Source organism: Lepisosteus oculatus, chromosome 5, assembly GCF_040954835.1.
Source record: "Lepisosteus oculatus isolate fLepOcu1 chromosome 5, fLepOcu1.hap2, whole genome shotgun sequence".
In the NCBI taxonomy this organism is placed as follows: domain Eukaryota; kingdom Metazoa; phylum Chordata; class Actinopteri; order Semionotiformes; family Lepisosteidae; genus Lepisosteus; species Lepisosteus oculatus.
In genome coordinates, this window is record NC_090700.1 from 30465742 (window position 1) to 30477585 (window position 11844).

General features: G+C 45.6%; 1 long non-coding RNA gene across 1 annotated transcript; it reads right to left on the reverse strand.

Moving 5' to 3' along the window:
* Positions 1-6753: 6753 nt before the first annotated feature.
* LOC107076791 (uncharacterized) lies at positions 6754-11121 on the reverse strand. The gene is made up of 4 exons (XR_011189571.1): positions 11030-11121; positions 9622-9660; positions 8942-9064; positions 6754-7913 (listed from the first exon to the last, which is right to left on the reverse strand). It is a non-coding gene; the product is annotated as an uncharacterized lncRNA (long non-coding RNA).
* Between the last annotated feature and the right edge of the window lie 723 nt (positions 11122-11844).

Consider the following 11844-nt stretch of genomic DNA (forward strand, 5'->3'; position numbering starts at 1 on the left):
ATGCCCTCTTCAGCCAGAGGGTGCTCCTACTCTGTCCTGTCCCTAGTTTCCTGTGCTTTGCTGTCCTTCCAGTGTCTCCCTCTCTGGGGCAATATATTTCCGGGTCTCTCATTCACCTTCGCTCAGCATTGATGTCCTGAGACCCGCCTAGCACCAGGTCGCCCCACGTCCGCTGCCTGAGGGCATTGGTTTCTATATGACTCCTGAACTGCTGAGCCCGGGCTAATCCTCCCTTCCGCCGCTACGCATATGGGTCTTTTTACGCTCTCCTGCCATTCCACAGTCTGTCCCTTCCGACATCCGTGACATTCATTTTACAGGGTGGCCCATAGAAACTTTTTTCCCAGATATTCGTATCATCCCACTGTGCCCACCACCTAAACAGCACAACCTTCTCGTCCACAGATCCTGTTACCACTCACAGAAACCATCCACATCAGGCATCTTTTCCTGTCACAGAAGCCACTGCATCAGCTGCACATATCTATCTAGTTACACACGTACACATGGGCTCTTGGCAATTTCAGAATCACACAGAGAACACGAGTAATCTCATTTCTCTTCCATTTTCTCACTGCTCTGTCTAATACTGGGTTGTGGGGGAGTCAGAGCCTATCCCAGTCAGCAACAGGCACAAGGCAGTGGACACCCTGGGTAGGACCCCAGTCCATCGCAGGGCAGACACACAACCATGCACACTCACATCAGGGTCAGTTTTTTCAGAAGCCAATTTACCTACCAGAAAGTCTTTGGACTGTGGGAGGGGCACATGCAAACTCCACACAGACAGTACCCCAGGTACAGAATTGAACCCAGGACCCCAACGGTGCAAGGCAACAATGCTAACCACTGTACCACTGGCCTGATTTCTCTTTTTTACTATTAGTAAAATACCTTTTACATTGGCGAGACAGGAAGAAGACTGGCTGACTGTTTCAGAAAACATGCCATACTGCTGGTGTAGCGGAGCTAGTGTGGTGAGGTCAGCGCCCTCACTGCGCGTAGCAGGGTCCTCAGCTGCCTGGGCTGAGGGAGGTCTCCTTTAGCTCATGCGGATGGTGCCCTGTTGCGTTACTCTGGAGACCCGGGTTCACACCCCAGGTGTGGGGGTCAGAAGGGGCGGCGGGGGGCACGACACCGAGCGGAACCGTGACTGTCACACTGTGGATCAACGATCTGTCTAAGCCAGCAGTTCCCCCTCTCTCAGTCCAAAACACCTTCAAGCCTGGTTAGAAGTGTCACCAATGATTTAAAGAATGAAATCAAGTGTTTAACTGAGAGCTCAGGTGGAGCACACATCATTTCCTTCAAGGCCTTGTCCTCCTACACCTGCAAAAGCACTCACCTACCTCTGTACTCCCACACCAAGTGCAATAAGTGCGATACATTTTCAGATTTGCTATGAAGAATCCAGTGTGTAAAGATCCTTTTGTCACATCAAACAATTCAGTTTAGAACAGTCAGACTCAGGGAAAATTAGTGTCTCTCTGACGTGATGATTGGTCATATCTCCTTGTTTTATGACATTTGTGATCAGGCCACTTATCATGTGGTTCCTTGTGCGGTGTTGTAATTCATGAATGTGTAATATATCAACACAATACAAAGTGTGGTAAAGTGGAACAGCTACAGAACATTGCCCAATAAAGGAAAGGAGTCTACAGATATGTTGCAATGAACTGAGCTATGATGGAGGTGCAGGACAGCGGTGGGAGACCGTGCAGTCCTGAAGTGTGGCCACCAGGGGGCATCAAAGGGGAATTAGTGGTTCTAGATGTCTGGGGTGAAAGCATGGTCAGTCAACAGGACACGAGAAGAGGGTGAGAGGAGAGACGAGACACTGGGCGCAGGAGGCTGTAAGGCAATGAAGAAAGTAATAAGGAACGTGAGCTGGACACAAGCCGGGATTGGAAGCCATTGAGAAGCTCAAGAAGGAGTTGCAAGAAACCAGAAAAGCAGAAAGAATGTAAGAAGTTTGCATTTTTTTTTGCAGTTTTGTGTCCTTGATTTCCAGTATAGAATTGAAATTAAGGGATCTTGTTAAAATTGTATAATACACCAGTAAGGCTTGATTTGTGATATTGTACAATTGTTGCCACCACATTATAGAAAGGGTATTGCAGCTCTGAAATCTGTTGAGAGAAGAGCAACATATATTCTGGGTCTTAAAGGAGTGTGCCACACTGACAGGCAGGAGGAACAGAACCTTTTCAGTTTGGAGCAAAAGGAGACTACAAGCGAACCGATACAGGTGTAGCCTGTTGCTCCTTGGATCCCCTGTGGCCCTGTACTAGAAGAAGAGGCTAGAAAATGGTTGGATGGAAATAACAATTACTTGCATTTATATAAAACTTTTCACCCCTAAGGATCCCTAAGCTCCGTACATCAAGGAGGGGATCCATATCATCCACCTTCAGTTACTCCTGCCTTCCTGTGGCGTCTCTCGGTCCCAGACCCCAGGCCCCAGGCCCCAGGCCCACGGTTGCCCAGGGAAACCAGATCACTCTCATGAGGGCTCATTGTTTGTTTCCATGGCTGTGACTGGGCCTCCTTAAGCACTAATCAGAACACCAGTTAAGCTGTTATCTCTTTTCCCATTATTCTCCAGAGGTGTCTCTCCAGCGGCGTTTCGCCATTACTATTCACCAGCAGTACTGCCAAAACCACCCTTTTGTTTCTCTCGGCAGACTTTTCAGCGGCTTTTTCCTGAGCTATCCACTTTTCCCAAAAACCCCAGATGTTTCTCCAGCTGTCTCACTCTCTCTGTGAATCTGGCTTCACTGCCCTCACTCCGCTGCTAAAGTGTTTTTTTCCTGCCGCACTCCACTCCCGCCTAGAACCTCCGACCTCTTTCTTGCCTCTTGCTGTCCACCAGGCACCACTCCTGAGCCGCTTTCTGCACCCGGATATCCAGAGCTCGTCTCGAACTGTCTCTGCCCTGCCGCTGGAGCGCTCCAAGCAGTCCTTCCCAATTCTCAATGCAGACTTCCTTCGCTCCACCTGCTGTTCCCACCTGGCATCCGGGGCTCAACTCAGACTGTCTCTGCCCTGCCACTTCACTGCCTTCACAGCAAGCAGTCCTTCCTGGCGCTCACTGCATCTGTATTCCGGATCTCACCTCCGGCTAACGTCAGCCTAACCAACTTCCTGAGCACTGCTTACCCTGTCTTTTCCCGTTTGTTTCTTGTTCTTTCCAGGGCTGCCTTCCAGTGGGACCTTCCCTGATTCCGGGGGTCCGGGAGCTCCGTCCGTGACTGTGCTGTCCAGGGAGCTCTTGGGCTGTCGCGAGAGGAGCGGAGATCGGGTTGGGACCCCGGTTCGGTCCTGGCCTCAGCAGTTGACACTCCCGGCTCGGTCTTAAACTGCGGAGCCTGTACAGCGTGCTGGCCTGGTCTGGGGGGCAGACCCCCCTGAGAGCGTGTGTCCTGTTCTGTATGGCATTGGCGTGCCTCACTTGGACCATCCTGGCATTAGTGTCCTGCCGGGCCTCCTGGGCAGACCTTTCCACCCTGAACTGCGACCAGGGGCTCAGCCCAGTTCTAGTCTGGAGGGCTCTTGTGCCTTTGTTTCTTTTTTTTCTTCTTTTTTTCTCTTCACTCCACAGCCCCCTACCAGCTGGATTGCTGGCTTCCGGTTCTCCTGAGCTCCGTCTGGGAATCTCTGCCCGCGGCTGCGCTGTCCGGAGGATCCCAGTTTTCGAAATGGGTCAGAAGTGCTTCAGTCTGCCGGTTTACCTGGGCGACTCTAGCATGCAGGTCCGGGAAGTCTCCTTTTCCCTGGATTGCCCAGCCCAGCCCAGCATAGTGATCTGCTCGGAAGCCAATAGAGTTACACCTGGTGGCCCAAGCTCCCTCAGTCCAGTCGGCGGACTTTGGCGGACAGATTTGCTTAAGGCTGGAGCTGCACTGTGTCATCCTCCATTCTCCTCCAAGGGTGCAGTGAGCCTGCCTCTCCCTGGACTGTTGTGATCTAGGCTCTTTTTTCCCTTGCTGTCGGCCAGAACCTACTTATTTATCACCTTTTTCCCTTTGGTTTTTCCCTCGGTTGTTCCCTCGGTTGTTCTGGAGTGCTAGATCCCCATACATTCAGGTCTCTACGGGCTTCTCTGTGACTCTCCGGTTCCAGATTGATTCTGACCAATCACGCCAAATCACACCCTGTGCGCTAGTGTACTTTACAGCCTCAGCATGGCACCACTTAAGTGCAACTCCCAATCTTTTACCCTATCATAGAGAAGAAAATGTCATCAATAAATAAATATACAAGTTATAACAAAATGCTGTTCACTGGATCTACATCACTAACCATAGAAATGGCACGTGTCAGAGGAAAGGAAAGAACACGCAGCAGAACGTATTGTAGTCAGAGCTGTGGAGTTCTGTGTTTAAATGCCATTTGGTCATGCTTTTGTCACAGCTGAGCCAACAATTCCATGCGGACTGTGAAGATTCTGGCCTGCAAATAACCCAACATTCGCTGCTGCTGGTCAAGTTCACTTGATCCCTATGGGTGTGATTTCCACATTAGTCAATGACACTCACCCTAAAATATGTTAAGTCTTTTGTCATCACTTCTTCTGTGACTGAATCAGCTTTCTGTAAGTCGGGGGTCATTCCTGGGTCAGAAGGCATTAAAACTGCACAGGAAACCAAAATGAAGTGCAAAACAAATGTCCGTGACTCAGTACTTTTTACAAAAGAAAAGGAAAACAAAAAGTATTAATAAACTGTACAGAAAATTCTCTACTGGGCGTTTTGAAACAACACGCAGAAAAGGATAGGCTAAGCCCACAACCAGAACTACACAAAGACAGAAAGTAAACCAGAATACCAGGTTAAAAACCCTACACTCTGCCTGTGGCTGAAAATGTTATTTGCTAAGAGGGATGATCATTGGTTGTTAAACTTCAGTAACTGTTAAACTTCAGGTGTGTCTTAGTAAAATCAATGTACGACTGTTCATCCGAACTGAGAAACTCATTTACAGTAGAGGATGACAGTGTCTGTAAAAGCTATAAGTAGCTGATTAATGATAATATTACCATCTCAGCTGTGTGTGGTTTTGAGAGTCAAAGACCTGATGACTCTGAGTAAGATGTATCAAAGGAACTGCTGTCATTTTTTTGTCTGTTCTTGTAGAAGTGTGCACAGCAAGCAGGATGGTAGGATGCAGACAAACTGTACTCTTTCGTTAACTGTCAGCAAAGTAGTTAACATTGTTTTCTTTCGTGAGGCTATTTGAACAGTATTAAACATGACAGAGACTCTCTCTCTTCCTTGTTTCCCCTTTGTGCTTTGGCTGATACTTCCCTGCAGCTGAAGTATTGTGATTCTCAGACTGTTTGTTTTTCCCCTGAAAGAGCCCTGCCCTTGTGGAGTCTGTCAGTAAAGTCTTATATCTGTATTCTCTCTCTTTCATTTCTGAGGCTGAATCTAGACTTTATCTTCTCTACTGGGCTGGATCCAGACAGTAAGATCAACAGCAGTTTTATGAGAGTAAAGCGTTGCAGCGTGTCTTGGGCTGGTGCACAATACACGCACAACACAGAGAAGGAACTGTGGGCCTGTACCTCTGACAAACTCCCCTCTCTTCTGCAGATCCTCACAGACGCCTCTTTCCACTCACCTCCAGCTGACTGGGTGGAACTGTCCATGGCTGCTGTCTCAGTAATGCCCATCAGTACAGTCACAGGCATGGAGGTGGACAAGGTGGACACTGTCATTGCTGGACAGATAAAGACACATCAGTATTGAGGTCTGATCCGGGATGCAGGTCACAGAACAATTCAGTGACGTTTTGAATCAAGTTTATGATGAAAGGCCTTCCTGAGAGACACCAGCATGTCTCTGAAACACTGCAAAGTTTTGAGCTTCTTAAAATGTGTTTCAACTGCAACTGCAGAGTGAGTTACAAAGTTTACTTGTGAAGAATACTTTGACTGTAATGTCGATGACCAGTCCTGGTGAGCTTTTGTTGATCTAAACATAGGAAGTGTCTGACATGGTTACATAATCAAGGTCAGTTATGCTGCCCTTGGCAGTCCAGTAGCAAACAGATATTAAATTTAAGCACATGAGTCAATCAAGAACATTTAAAATATATTGTCCCCATTCACACAGAACAACATTGAATGTATACAGTACGTAGAGACAATCTGACTGGACCAAATTGAGTTTAAGACAGTTGTATTCCTCTGGGGTTAGAACCCATGAGCCCCTTGGGCTGGAGCCTGGACTCCCCACTGCTGTCCCATACTTAGAATGAGGCATGACATCACAATATATGTACTTCCTGCGAACAGGCTTTGATGAAGTGTTGTGAAAACTGTAGTTTAAAGACAGGCTGTGGTTGAGCAGACTAGCAGAATGACTACTGAGTGCTTGAGGTTTGACGGTAGAAACCATCGCACAAGAAAATAAGCATCTGAAAATAAACAATAACTAAAATTATCTCTTTAACACTTTTTCACTTACACTCTAAAAGTGGTGCTGTAAACCTCTTTTAGATGCTACTTCTAAAGCTGTTATATAAAATAAAGTCGATCATTACGATCTTTTTAAAATAATAATAAAATAAATAATGCATGGATAAAAAACACTGGATTGTTACAATCCTGAAATAAATTACCAACATTTTCTCCTCTCCAATAGAAAAAAAGTATATTCAGATAAACTCTGCATTTTCCACAGATCTGCACCGGAGCACTGGAAATAAATACTTCTGAAACTGTTCTGCACTGTTTGCAAGAATGCTTTTAATTTTTCGTGAAAAACTGATTTGTTTCACTTTACAAAAACAAAACTTGTACATATATTTTAGATATTTTTTATACGCAAATTGGGAGTGGACAAAAGCACATGAACTGTTAGCACAGCACTTGCTACTGTACATTGACCCAGTGGCTAATTCTCTCCTAACACAGGCATTTAACAGACAGATGGTTGATGCTAATAGTGACTTTCTGTGGCATGATGGTCCGTTGTGGTCACACAGTTGGGTTTTATTTACACAATATTAGAAAGCTATTTATTCCTGCTGAGGGTGCAGCTAACTAAAACCTATCCTGGACGCACAGGGCACAAGGTGAGACTACTACGTGATTAGGGTGTCATTGTAACCTTGGTGCATACACACAAGCCCACAGACATTTAATCTCAGTGATTAATTGGGGGGTGGGGAGAGGAAAAAGGAGCATCAAGTGAAAACCATTGTGAACAGAAAGAAAACATGCAAACTCCACGTAGAAGGATTCACATTGATTTCCAACATATTGTATCTGGGTGTTGGTATGGGTGCTGATCAACTCATGCTGCAGTTCATCCAAGTGCAGAAGCTGCTTTCACAGTTTTATGACCGAGAGAAAAAAGTCATTAACCTTTAATGTAAAAAAGATCGAAGGGTTTTGACATAACTCCCTTTTCTTTCATTCTGAAGATTGCTGTTTTATCAGCACCAGTATATGTGGAAGCTTTGAAAACCACTGATGTGGGGTTAAATATACAAGACGGTTTTCCTGCCCTTATTACCGCTGTGACTGTGGTTTGCTAAAGAATCGCTATGATTTCCAGTGTTACTTGGTTACAGGTGTTTGAGATTTCTATAGTTACAAGCTTTCTTCCAAGAAATTGAAATCTCAATTCCTAACACTCTGCACACCGCAGCTTACACATTCACATGCCATCCGTATATTAAAGCACAGAACTTCAGGTCAGACGGGGCGGGGAGTCTCGCTGATGTCCAATTTAAGTTTCTTGCATTTACAATCTCCACCAGATGGTATCAGCTGGTAATGGCTGGTGTTTTAGGCTGCTGACCTGGCAACTGTGCTTCAGTACTTCAGTCTGGACCCTGTCACCGCAGCCCGGTCTATTGCGGATCTTCCTCTTGTGGTCATTTTGTGAACTGGCCGCGATCTGTGGTAGCAAAGGAAGAGCAGTTAGCAGTGCGCAGGTGTCTACAACTCAATGAGCACAACCAGGTCAACCAGTTAACTTCTGAATAAGTGAACAATGGATTCAATTAAATCATTCAGAACCCAGGAATACCAGACGATGCTGTGGATATACAAACCCAGTTAACAACCATTACCATAGAGAAATAAAGTACACAAAGCCTATATGGCCTTAATAAGTATTCATTAAACTTAAATCAAGAAGTGTTAGGTTTAAGTTGTACAATACACTGGTAATACCTAATTTAGAAAACTGTGTACAAAATTTGGTCACCATGTTAACAAACAACAGGCAGACACAATCCTGTGCTTGAAGGAATGTCCTACGCTGAGAGTCTAAATTAAATCAAAGAACAAGAGGCAGATCTTTACTCAGAGGGATGTGAGAGTGTGGAACAAGCTGCCCAGCCATGTTGTTGAAGCCAATCCCCTGGCTTCTTTAAAGAACTGCCTGAGTGAGATCCTTGGATTAATCAGCTACTGAAAAACCAAACTAACGAGATGGGCCGCATGGCCTCTCATTTGCAACTTTAAGCTTTTTATAGCCTTAAATATGGATATATCTTTGCAGTTGTACTTACATCCCAGAATACCACACTGTTCTTTCCCTTTGTCTTTGTTTTAATGTGGTTGCCATTATTAGATGAGTAAACGACTGTAACAAGCAAATCATCTATAACATATACGGGGTATAAATAAGCTTCGAATTTCCATGGCTAAAATTTATTTGGAAAATGAATCATTGTATCTCAGTGCACTCCATCTTGGGTTGTTATTTTATGTCTTACAGTCTGTTTCACCTGCATGCTGCACCAAGATGGTCATCATCTCTTTAAGAAATGGATTCAAACACATCCCAGTACAGACTATTGTTTCCTGTGAAAGTCACAGGCTAGTAATGTGTGCGGCCACTGTACACTTTAGAGAATGAACCCAGTCTGAGGGGCAGCAGTAGTGTCTGGGATTTCAAAGTGAGATCACTGTACTCACCTCTAAGCAAGTGCGTACTCAGCTCAGGGGGCTGGCTGCCAGAGAGTAGACCCCACAGGACTCTGGTGTGGACAGAGGCCCAGGGAGCTGTGCTGTGGAGTAGACCTGCTGGTTCTCCTGCTCCTGAAGGCAATAAACATTGAAAACATTGAGCCTGGGAACTCCTGCGCCAATCTCCTCGTAACAAACTCATGGCGCAACATCTTCAGCCTGCGTCAGAAGAGGATACCGTTAACTTATAGTAACAGACTAGACCCTAGACAGGCCAAACTTGGGCCTTAGGCTAAACGTGGAACAGACATTTCTAGATTTAGAGAAACAAAGGACAACTGCAGTCCACAGTCATTCTTGCGCATTTTAGGTTCGTAGTTGTGAGCAGCTAACATTCTTCCTCCTATTTGGTTTATTAGTCTACACCTGTGGCTTCCTTTCACTTTATTTAAGGGATTATTTCTATCTTTTGATCAACACTACCAACAGTGTTGACAACATTATGGCAGTTTCCATAGAAACAGAGGCATCTCTTCCTGTTTTTACAACCGCTCACTCCAGAATGAGCAGTGCGCAGGATGTAGCCACTCAGCTCGAGGGAAAGCAGGGGCGCTGCCCTGTCACATCAGGCTATAAGGCAATACGTGCCCAGCGCTGTTTAAGACATATGGAGAGGAGATTCAGTTTACCTGTTCTGTGCCTGTAGGTCCGTTCCCAACAGTGGGTTTCTAATCTAGTGCAAAACAAAGTTGGTAGTTAATGTTCAAAAGCAAAGTTTTAAATAATGTAGCTTGGTTTCAAGAAATGAATTTGCGGCTGGGATATAAATGCTTCTACTGCAGATTCAATAAAAAAAATACACAAGAGGCTGAATTACTAGAGCTGTTTTGCATTAGTACATGCAGCTGGGCTATGTCTGTGATCCACAGATGACCGGGACCGACAGAACATTTATTCAACAGCAGACAGCAACACTTTTACTCTGGCTGACAATCACTGTGGATTCTAAACATCTAACCAGAGTTGGCATACCCTGTTAAGTTCTTCTGTAAGTGCAACAGTTATGCTTGGAACTAATATGATGGGTGTTGACTCTCGAAAAGTCATATGAATATCAAATTCACCAGACCCTATTTTTCAACTCTGTAATAAACAGCAGGGGAAAGTTTTGTGAGCGGAGTGATAGACTGTCCACACCACAGCCTGTAGCCATTTTTGACATTTTATTTTGTGTCTGTAAAATTCCTCCTCTCACCCAGACTGTCTGAGACTCTTGTGAACAAGCATCAGTGAGGATTAAGGTTTCTGCAGACGCACCAGATTGCACATCGATAGGATATTGGCAGCGCTGTTGCCTTTCAGGTCTGTGAGGCATGTGGCTTACCACAAAGTTCTGTAGAGTGCCCATTGCAAATATCCTCTTGAGAAACTACTTCAGCATTTACGGAAATAACAGTGTGTTTGTTAAACTGATTTAACTGCTTAAGGGGCAGTTATGCTGAAATATATAATGTATATATGTATGTCTTGATCTAAAGGAACTCAAACTCTTTACTCACAAGGGAATGTGATGCAAAATGCTGACAGATACTGGCAAAGTTAATCAAATAATCACAGGGACACATCTGGATAATTAGGAAATGCATTTAAGTCAAAATATACTGTAATGGCAGGTCTGCATTTAATTAGTGTCCCAGTGGACAGAAGGCTGATCATTAACATATTATCACATAATTATCTAATCAAATCTCGAACTGGATTTGTAAATTGCAACAGATGAATGGATGGTAATTTTCAATTCTTTAGTACAAATCGTAATATAAGAATGTCCCCAACCCTGCCCATGTTGTAGCGTGACTGGCCCTCTCCACTGCAGCCTGTGTTTCAACACACCCGATCCAGTCATCAGCATCAGCAGGTGTCCTGTCAGTCCAGTGACAGCTTCACTGCAGCAGCTCACAGTCACAGAGGAGGGGTCAGTCACAGGCTACTGAGTCTGGAGAGAGCAGCTCTGCTGCAGCTCTGTCCAGCACAGCCCGGCCCTGGGCAGCAGTGCTCTGCTGAGCTTCACTGATGGGCCAGCTGGAGCAGACTTACCCAGGAAGCGTATGGCTCTCCTCTGTGTGAAGAGAATGACAGCTGCCACCAGGAACACACAGACTATCACTGCAAGGACTGCCCCAGTCATGATGTGGGTGTCTACTGAAAAACACACACTGTGCTTATAAATCGCATGGTTTGCAAAAATATGATTGCTGGCATGTGTAAACTCTATTTACCTGACTGAGACTCAGCCTTCAAGAATAAGCGGGCTACTTCCAGAGAGGTGACCAAGATAGGACCTCACTCCTGCGCTAGCAGCTGACAAGAACAGATGGGATCTCTCCAATTTCCTGAGCCCCAGTGGTGAGAGGGCTGGGCTGAAGTACAGTTAGCAATGACTCTGAGACACTGCTAGCGTGAGGGAGAGACAGAGAGAGCAGACTAATGGCTACAGCTGTAAAAAACCCCGATAAGGGGAGAGAGCTATGTGAATGACTGTGGAGTTATGGGAAAAACTGTGTTAGGAACAGTGCAGGAATCCCAGAAGCTCCAGAGGTGACTGTGCAAATGAGAGAGGGGAGAGTGAAAGGGCTGGAGGCCTATTTTGAGTGAGACCAGGGCTGCCCAGTGGGAGTTAGAGTTTCTGTGAGATTAGTGTGGGCAATAGCGCAGTGTCAATTGTTAGTGAGGTTGCCAGAGAGCAGGGCGCAGTAGAGGAGCCCTCACCCACAGAAATGTTGAAGCGTTGAGTTAAGGAAAGAGCTCGCCTGGCGGTTGTGCTAGTGAAGGAGTTGGCAGCTCCTAGTGAGAGAGCAGAAAAAGGTACGCTGTACCTTTCCGGGAAGCTTTCCGGGCTTTCCGGAAGCTGT